This window comes from Dasypus novemcinctus, chromosome 15, assembly GCF_030445035.2.
Source record: "Dasypus novemcinctus isolate mDasNov1 chromosome 15, mDasNov1.1.hap2, whole genome shotgun sequence".
Lineage (NCBI taxonomy): Eukaryota > Metazoa > Chordata > Mammalia > Cingulata > Dasypodidae > Dasypus > Dasypus novemcinctus.
This window is the reverse complement of record NC_080687.1, coordinates 107,206,662-107,217,507: the sequence shown is the minus strand read 5'-3', so window position 1 is coordinate 107,217,507 and position 10,846 is coordinate 107,206,662. Positions and strand designations below refer to the sequence as shown.

The 10,846-nt window shown below is 36.1% G+C and overlaps 1 pseudogene; it reads left to right on the top strand.

Annotated features, from left to right (window-relative positions):
- Nucleotides 1-536: 536 nt before the first annotated feature.
- LOC101439873 (myotubularin-related protein 12 pseudogene) lies at nucleotides 537-2,681 on the top strand (annotated as a pseudogene).
- Nucleotides 2,682-10,846: the final 8,165 nt, after the last annotated feature.

Genomic DNA, 10,846 nt, shown 5'->3' with positions numbered 1-10,846 from the left:
AATCTGTACTGAGTATGCAAATTAATTTTCAAAATTTAAGAATAATCAATCTTGTATTACTGAAAGAAATCAAAATTTTTCCTTAAAAATTTTAAAATATTGTTGGTGATTCTGTCTTAACATGGATTTCTCTTTAACCTGTCTAATTTCTATGATTTCCAAATCAATTAAATTAGGAGATATATTGCTAACCATATTTTGTAATTTTTCTTCTCGGTTTGTTAACTTTTGTTTCTTAGGAGAGTGTCAATTTAAGATAAAGTGCAATATTCATTACCATAAAATGTACAATTGTATGTTCTTATAATGCTTTTAGTATATTTAATACAATTTTTCTTCATTCCTAATATAGGTAATTCGTTCCAGAAGATTTGTTAATTTTATTTTTAGGGGCCGGATACCTGCGGCGCCGCAGGTGCAGCTGCTCTGGGGATGGGCGGAGCTCCACCGCTGGTGCTGGTGGCCTCGGAGGTGACCTTGCTGGAGGCCGAGCCGCCTCCTCTGCTCACGTGAGTCGCAGCTTCGCAGAAAGGTGATTTGCTGGGGAAGGGGTCACGGGTGATGGCCATGGCACCAAGGTGCCTAAGCCCTCTTTCTTTTCCTATGTGCTACCAGAGGAAATTCACACAATGCAAAAGGAACAACAGAGGAGGAAGTAACTCTTGTTGCCAGAACAGGTGCTTTGTGAAGCCAGCGCGGTACTAAAATATGTCCAAGAAAATTCATGTCAGGGTGGGATTATGGGAGACTTGTCTGCCCAGACTTCAAGATGTTTTCATGAGTGATGAATCTGCAGTTGGATAATGATGAAACTCAATTTAAGAATAAGGTTATAGGAGAAAATGACATTACACTACACTGTGTTGATCAGATTTATGGGGTGTTGGATGAGGAACAATAAAACAAAAAACAAAACAACTCTCTTTGGACAACTGAAGAAATATCCCCAGAAACTCATCATCCACTGCAAAGACTTCTGACTTTTCCACTTTCGTCTGAGGTACACAAAGGAAGAGGATGTCAAAAGGATTGTCCTTGGCATAATTCATCATACACAAGCTCATAAATTGCTTAAACATTTGTTCCTGTTTCCCTATGCAACTGCTGCACAAAGCAGTATAGCCACAGATGCCAAGAAACATACTGTAATGTTTGACACACTTAAGGACTGGTGCTGGCAATTAGAGTGATTGTCAATGCAGGCTATACAGACTGAAAATATGCTAGCATACTTTGTTGTCTCCATCCCTCTTCCTGAAGAAGATAGCCCAGACTGTGGTCATGGAGTACCAATATGGTGTTGGTCCTGCCAGGGTGGATGTGCCCTTTTAAAAATGTCAGCACTGCCCCAAAACAGGATGATGGCAATTTACAAATCCAAAAAAGCTTTTTGGATGAAATTTACAAGACCATCCACAGACCATCCTATGAAATTGTTTAAACTGAAGACCTATCAAGCAACTTTCTATCCCTGCAGGAAATCCAAACTGCATACTCTATATTTAAACAGTGATTTCTAATAGATAATAGTACTGAATTTGGGGGCACAGATATAAAATGACTTCTCTGTTGGAAAGTAGCAGCTAGCTTGACATAATCAGATGTTGTCAAAAAAAGCAATAGAGATTACAGAATATTTGGAAGCACAGAACGTGAATGTTCTTCTCTTAGAAGAGAATACTTCTGATCTTTGTTGTGTCATTTTCTCTCTGGTGTAAGTGATAATGGACATGCACTGTAGAACTAGGTTTGGTTTCCACAGTCTCATCCAGAAGGAGTGGATCGCTGCAACCATCTATGCCATAGTGGCAAAGAAGAGACTCCTGTGTTCCTGCTTTTCTTAGATTGTGTGTGGCAGCTGGTGCACCAGTACCCCCAGCATTTGAATTCTGACTGTTTTGTCAGATAGCCTGTACATACCTATTTTTCAGCACTTTCTTCAGTTCATCCCATGAGAAAGGTACTATGATGGGTAGGGAAGGCCAGGATACACAAAGCAAACCTTTGACTCTGCTCACCATGTGGGATTGGTCTGTAAGTTGGAGCCCAAAGCCCAGATATTGCTCTAAAACCTTCTTAATGTGGAAAAGCCAAAACTGGACAAAGTCCAGTGAAAAGGAATGCATTTCAAACATCAACAAGTTTCTTTGCCACTCACCCAGCCTAAATCATCTCCCAAAAGAGGGTTTTTCAGGGAAGAAACAGAACATTTAATTAAAAACCTTCTGGGCAAGAGAATTAGCAAATTTATTAATTCTTCAGATGAGCTGCAAGGCAACCTTCAAGCATTCTATGACAGCAGGCAAAGCAAACCTACTGACTACCATGGTCAGAGAGGGGCCAGAAAGCTAAGCCTGGACCCAGTGGTACTTGCACTGGATTCCAGAAGCCCAGATCCTAGGTGGCAGTGGCAGAGTGGCCACTGAGCAAACTCTTAGAAATGATGGAGGAAGTTCAGAGCTTACAAGAGAAAATAGACTAGAGGCACCTCAGGCCGGAGCCCTCCAGACAGAGGCCCCCATCCTGCTGAGGAATTCTGCCTGCCTGTCCTCTTTATTTCCATGTACTTTGCTCCAACCACAGTGCTCTATGTCTGTCTTACCTACCAGCATTCAGCTCTAGGAGATGAAGAAGACTTGGCCAAATGAGAAGATGAGTTTGTGGATCTAGGCGATTTGTGACTTGTTTCTACAGTTATTGTGAAAAAAGAATATTGAAGATTGGTATAAGAATAGAGCACCTTTGATCTCTAGAGCAGTGTGCCCTGCTGACATTTAACACTGGTGGTGTTGTTAACCTGGTGCTATGTTGGGGTAAAACTGTGCTTTCAGGAAAAGAGCTGATTCTTGTGTTGTTGTTTTTTTTTCTGGATTTTTTCCATGAGCATGTAAGAATGATATTGCAGGGACAGATGCTGGACATTTTGTAACCTGCCATAACCCACTGAATATACTGAGGAAGAGAATAAACTACAATGTAAACTATAGTCCATGCAGTGCAGCAGCACTCCAAACTGTATGCAGTTAAAACCTTATGCAATTAAAACCATGTATCTAGCACTATTTATTGAAAGGAATTACTACTTGATCTATAGGAGAATTGTGGCTGTTTTCTGGTGATGCATAAGTATTATATAGAGCCTGCAATGGCTGGTTTACTATTAGAAAGGGCTTTCATAAGATACTCTTGGACATGATACATTCATCAGATCCTTTCTGTGCCAAGGTAATTTATCCTACCACTGGGAATAGTGAGTTTCTCTATAGCACATCTCAGAAGCAAGTTTAATTTCCATGATATTTGTATGGCAAGTTAAAGATTAAAATAGAGGTATCAAAATGTAAGGCATTTCTTCCTCTGTGTCTACAAACTTTCTTTTTTTTCCTAATTTTTAATTTTGTCTTCAAAAAATTTTTAGATCACAGTAAAGTCACATATACAATATAGGATACTCCCATATATCCAACATCAAACCCTTTTCCCTCTTCCCCACCAATGATCTTTTTACATGTTCACATTATATTTGCTACAGCTGATGTACAGATATTGAAACATAGCTATCAAACATGGTTCCATTTTGGTTTACATTATGGTTTTATTTTAGACTGTACAATTTTCTAAATTTATAATTACATTATGTTTTACATTATGGTTTACATTTTAGCCTATAGACTTTTATGCAGTTCTGGTGTAATGTGCCACAATGATGGAAGAGGTTGTTGGTATGGGAGGAGTGGGGTAGGGGGCTGGGGGGCATATGGGGAATAATATTTTTTGAATGTAACATTTAAAAGAAAATAAAGAAGAAAAAATCTAAAAAAAAAAAAGTATTCTCTATCCGTCATTGCACAATCTTGTGGAACACTTCCATTGCCCCCCCAGTTACCCTGCTTCTATCTATTCCATTCCTCTCTTCCCCTCCTCTCAGGGGCTAAAATGACAACCAATCTTCACTGCTTGAAGGACCAGATTCATAGATACTTACAACAATGCTGAGGGCTTGACATACTAGATTGCTCTAACCCATTGGGGACCATTGATTCTCTCGAGAGACACAGTCCCCTCTATTTCAGAACATCAGGCCTCCCCAGGATGTGGGTATACCTTTGCACTCATTGTATGGGTCTCCACCCAATGATATAACACACTATGACAAGATGAGCACTCATAGACTCTGTAGAAGCCTGTCCCTGTGCCAATTGCCCTCCCCCTTGCACCTTAAACAGATAATCCTTCCCTATTTTATTTTTTAATGAGTTTCCTCAACGTTATAGGACCACCATTTCTCCTTCATAGAATGGATCAGTTTGTGTAGGGGTGGTGGGCTAGCCCACCACACATAGGCTGAGAGCTACAGGGCTTTCCTCTGCCTGCTGCACATGCCACTCTCCCTCCAAGCCACCCCTGCCTTGGTGCACATAGCCCCAGTTATTTGCTGCTAAACCTATTGATTAAACTGGAGGAATCTTTTCAGTATAGCCAGAGAAGTTTCCATCCTTCTGGAGTGTCTCAGTGTTTGAAACTAATTCCTTTGTCTTTTTCTAATAGATGCTGAGGTCTGAATATTTGCATTTGTAAACCCCACAGATGGTTTACTCACATTGTCTGTTACCTTTACAGACTAATGGGTAGGATCATTTTTGAATGTGACTTTCATAGGAAAGCAGTTAAACATAAATACCAGAAGTGATGACTATCATATAGTAGCTCAGTGATTTAAAAAGCCATAGAAGACACTCGATTATGCATGAGAACCTTCTTGGATCTGCTGTCTAAATGAGATATATATTTTAAGCAGGAAAGTCACTTTGTAATGACCAGTTTTTACATTCTTAATGGAATCCTGTTAAATCCCACAAGAGGAGGAGGGGGGGTATCAATCTCATGTAAGAATATTTCAAATGAAGTATTTACCATTTATAACATTTTGTGTCCAGTATAGATCCTGATTTGAATATTAAATGCTTAGAAAAGCTCTCAGTTGCTCAAAGGTATTAATAAATCTTGAAACTATTGACAAAGAGGAGTCTCTTAAGTTTTCACTTAGTCATCTTTTGTACAATGTTCTGCTATTCTCCCCACTCCATGTTACTGTGTGAGCCAGGCTGTTCTGTCTGGATGGCAGATGGTGAGGGGAGGGCAACAAGCAACATGCATCTGGGGACCAAACACATGTCAAGTCTTAGTTGCCTTAAAAGTCTTATTAGTGAGGTTGGTGTTAGGCTTGCAGTTGGGGTTTTAAAAAAATACAATAGTCTATTAGCAACTTCACATACGTTCTGTGTGCTTTCCTAAAATTAGCACTAATCTTTACTTATTTCCTTGCCCCTTTGCCTCCCAAATGTATACTAAGGAGCTAACTATTTTGTTACCATATTATAATGTGAATATTTCTACTGTAGCCTTGTTAGTCTTAGGAGCTTAGTAATTTTTCAATCAAAAAATGCCTGATGTGATGCTTTATACTCCAGAAAATGGTTTAAAGGCAAAAGGCCATGGCTTTGTCATAGCAGTTAAATGCACATTGAAATATTTTTCTATGTTTTTTTAAAAAATTACAATAGGGAAGTAAGCTGTTGTAACATATAAGGTCATGACAATTTATGTATATTTGAAACCAGACTTCTAGAACATGTATTTGTATACAAAATTCTTACTGGTTTTATATATTGTGGAATTTTTATTTGAGATTGAGTTGTGGGTTATGTTTAACAGTAAAAACTGAAGTGAGACTGTATAAATGCATGCAAATTTGGTAATGTACATTTATTTACTGTATATAATATCTTAGGTTTGTTTATACCTCCATGTTTTTGCAGTGAAGTTAAACTAGCTTTAATTAAATTCAAACTTCCCTCATTTTTTTATTAAGGCAATAAGCTGTTGGACTAAATCTGTATGAGTGTGCTTTTATTTTCTAGATGTACAAAAGTTTTTACTCATATCTCACTGTATCATACCTGACTTCAGAAATTAAAGCACAATTTGAAAGCAAAAAAAAGAAATCATTTTTACATGATTGCATTCAGTTTTAAGGGCTGATTTTTGGCATTTTAAAACTCCATTAGAGATCTATTTTCTACTTTTAAGTATTTATTTGTATCTTCATTATTCATTTATTTGTATTTTGTGTTTTGTTTACTTGTATTTTGTTTTTTTTCCCCTAATGTTTGAGGTAAAAATTCATATCATTGTTTTACAGCTGTTCTTCTTTTGTATTATGTAATATCTGGGTCTATAAAATTTTCTTTAAGGATTTGCTAAACCATGCCAGGTTTGATATGCCATATGGTAATTATTAGTTCAGTTTTCTCCTAAATTTGATTTTAGTTTCCTTTTGTACATATTAGTTGTTAAATTGTGTATTACTCTCTGTATAAAAATTTAAGGATTTTATAGTTATCCTTTTAAAAACTTGACTCTTTTGTGACAATAGAACACTCAATATATATTCTAAAAACTATAGATATATAGCTCTAAAAACTAAGATAATTTATAGTGCAGTTTATAGTTGAGAGCAAAAAACATGTTCTTGAGCATACTTTATTCCTGTAGGTGTGAACCCATTATAAAGAAGACCTTTTGGTGAGACGATTTGTTAAGTTGTTGCCCAACAAAGCAAAGGTGTGTTTTAATCCTATTAGTGGAGAACTTTATAAGTAGGATGAAATTCAAACACATAAGGAGAAAGCCACAGAGAGTAGCCAGAAGTCAGAAGTGAATGGAGCTCAGTATCATGTGTTTGTTTTTAGTATATTACATGAAAGGATTTTTTAATTTAATTTTTTCCGAGGACACTGTCCACATTTTCTTTACATTTTAGGAGTAATTTTAATCTATACATCAAAACTGCTTACACCTTTTTCCTTTTTGTTGATTTCACTTAAAATTAAATTTATGGTTTGTTAAACAAAGACTATAAACAAATATTTACAATGCCTGTTACATGTAACACACAGGAAGAACTTTTAATATAAATTTATTGACATCCCCCTGACTCTTTTAAAATAAATATAGGTATCAAAACAATCCTGAATATATTTTGTTACTACTAGTATTCAGCACCCACACTGCTTCAGAAATTAGCACAGTTTTTAAAAATATTCATTGAAGTTCTACTTTAAACAATTAAACTGCAGCTCTCCCACTAAGCAAATGGGAAAAGCATGCCAATTCTGATTTTCCTTTTTAAAATTACTTTTCAGAAACACGTCTTCTTCCACAGCAGTCTGACACTTCTTATTTCATCTTATAAACCTGAATTCTACTTTGAGTACTCCAGGTTTATGCTTAAATGAAAGTTCCTTGATAATGAGAAAAAAAATGTGCTGCATTTTTCTTTTTGTTAACTAAAGACTTAATGGGTATGCATATATTAAATACATTCTTACAAATGTATCAGTCAGGTTTACCAGCTAGAATTCTTTTACTTAATGTATTTTGCTTCATGATATTTAATCAATACATTAACATGAGAAGATGGCTATTAATTTATGACAAATTTGAGGTCCAATAAAATTAATTGTGTAATATGTGTCCTTCTGGTGACTGTGGCAGCTTCATACATTGTACAGACATTAGACGTCTTAACTCATGGAAAACAACTTTAATGCTATATTTTGACATTTTGCTAGCACTGGTATGCTCTGTGCATCCACACTTGGTGGCCCAATAATCATGCCTGTCCACCTTGTCAGTGTCATGTCGTCATCATCTTCAATGCTCCAGCTAAGAGCACCATCCTATATCCCATTGTTTCCTTCTTTAAATTCTTCCAACATGTGAATTTTTTTAGGATCATTTACTCCCATGAGGACAGCCATTTCCTTCTGCAAACCAATGCCTAAATGATTTTCTTATATTGTACCAAACTTGAACTCTAGATCCCACTTGCTCATGGTATATAATTCTTTAATATGCTGTTGGATTCAGTTTGCTAGTATTCTGTTGAGGAGATGTTAATCTGCAGTTTTCTTTTATTGTGGTATCTTGTCTGGCTTTGTACAAGTGTGGTGATGACCTCACAGAGTGAATTATGCAGTGTTTCTTCCTCTTCAATTTTTCACAAGTGTTTGGACAGAACTGGAGGTGAGTTTTCTCAAATATTTGGTAGAAATCCTCTGTAAAGTTGCCTGGTACTGGGATTTCTTTGTTGGGAAGATTTTGATTATTGATTCAATCTCTTTACCACTATTTTGTTTGCTGAGATCTACTTCTTCTTGCATCAATGTAGGTGTGTGTTTCTAAAAATGTGCCCAATTCATCTAGGTTATCTATTTTATTGACATACAGTTGTTCACACATTTCTTTTAATAGTTCTTTTTATTTCAGCAGATGATCAGTTAGATTATCATTTTCAATTGAGATTATCATTTAATCAGGCACATCACCAAACAAAGAGATATGGGAGGCAAATGAACATAAAATATTTTCAACATTTATCATGTAGGAAATCAAAATTAAAACCCCAATGAGGTATCTCTACGCCCTTGTTAGAATGACTAAAATAAAAAATGACTGAGCATACCAAATGTTAGGAAAGATATGGAAGATCCAAAACTTTCTCATGCCAATGATAGGAATGTAATATATTCCAAATACTTTGGAAATCTCTATAGCAGTTTCTTAAAATGTTAACTATACACTTATTATCTGATCTATAGCTGTTGCACACTTAAGTACTTATTTAAGATAAATGGAAGTTTACTTTAATTTAAATACTTGTACACATTCATAGCAACTTTATTTGTAATACCCCAAAACTGAAAAAACCCAAATGCCTACCAAGAGATAAAATGATAAAGAAAATGTGGTACATCCAAACAATGAGCTATTATTCAGCAATAAAATTGAATCAAATATTGATATAAGTTAGGTGAATCTCAAAATTATTCTGAGTAAAAGAAACTAAGAAATAAAATGTACATGCTGAATATTTCAATTTTTGTTAAACTTGAGGAAATGAAAACTAATTTATAATGTTAAAAAGTAGTTCTATGCTTAACTGGGTATTAAAGGAATAGCACAGATCACAAGTCAAGCATTATAAGAAAGCCTAAATAAATTTTTGGTACAATGAGCACAATTAGTATCTTGATTATGGTGATGGTTTCACAAGTATATATAAATGTCAAAATATAACAAATTATATAATTTAAAGTCATGCATTTATTTATGTCAATATTAGATCAATAAAGCTGTTTCAAAAGAATTTATGCTTAACAGTTTTATAATTCAATATTTCTTTGTTTTTTTATTAATAATATAAAATACTGATTTAAATACTTCCAACATTTTTTAGGTAAAATATTGAAGCATTTTAAGTTTTGTGTTTTTTTTTTTTTAACCATTGGGAAGGGTCTGTATTTGTGTTGAGTTGTATCAAACTTTATTGACTTTTTAAATATAAAAGTAAAGAATTATTTTAGCATAGTTGTTATCTGATAGAGTTTGATTAAGGTAGTCTACAATATGAAATAATTTAACAATTTCTATTGATCCCTGCAATCACCTCTTCCTCAAGTTTTCATTTTATTCAGCACAGATCATTGAGTTTATTGTTGGGCAGGTAAAGATAATTGAAATACATTCTATCTTCTAGATCACATACTTCAACAATTAAACTAAGAAGTCCAGATATACTGTATTTTTAAAATGTGCTCCAATTAATAAACAAATTTATAGAGTCAGAATCTAGAATATAGGTTACAAGGGTGTGGAGCAGGAATAGAGAAGTGAAGTTAAGGCTTAAAAGGCACAGGGTTCCTATTTGGAATGGTGGAATATTTTTGGTAATGGCGATGGTAGCATAACATTGTGAATGTTATTGGCAGCACTGAAATAAATATCTGAATGTGATTCAAAGGGGCAATGTTAGGGAGTAAATATGATAACAGAGCAATTTAAAAAACCCACGGAACAACACTACACAAACAGTGAATAGTAAGTTAAACCATGGAATATAGTCTATAGTACAATTATAAAACTGTGCCTTTATCAATTGTGGCAAATGCTGAACTCCAAAGCAAGGTGGTAATAATACGGTTGGTTAAAGTAAGGGGGAAATGGAAAGGAGAAATGAGTTTATATGGCTACGAGTTTCTAAAAAAGAGTCTGGAGGCTGGGAGAAGGATTGCCCTCATGCACAACTGAGCAGAGTCAGAGAGACAGATAAAGCAGATACAACCCCCAGATAATGGTTCCTTTGAAGGCTAAAGAGACCCATGAGAGTTATGGTCATGGCCGATGGGGTTAACTACCAGGGCAGATGGCCCCTCTTTGGAAATGGTGTGTATGTGTGATGAATCTGGACTCAGATGGGATCTCCCTTCATAAGTCTTTCATGCTAATGTGCCGGAGGTGCAGTTAACGTTGGGGTTTAAGATATATTTAGGGGATTTGAATCTCTGGACCGACAATGTGATAGCCAGGTCCTGAGCCTCAACAGACTCCAGCACCTACAATCTGATCTATTGGACTTACCACACTCAGCTAAGATGGAGTTGAAGAAGGACAATCACCACACCGTGGAGCCTAGAGTGATTACAACTGAAAATGGGAGGATTGCATCCAGCATCCATGTGGAATCTGAGCCTCCTCTTGACATAGAGGTGCAATGGACACAACCAATCCAATGTCCACATAGAAGAGGTGGCATGGAATTGGGAAAAGTGGACATGGTGGACGATGGGTATGGGGAAGGGCAGGAGGAGATGAGAGGTGGAGGCGTCTTTGGGACATGGAGCTGCCCTGGATGGTGCCTCAGAGGTAATCACTGGACATTGTAAATCCTCATAGGGCCCACTGGATGGAATGGAGGAGAGTGGGGGCCATGATGTGGACCATT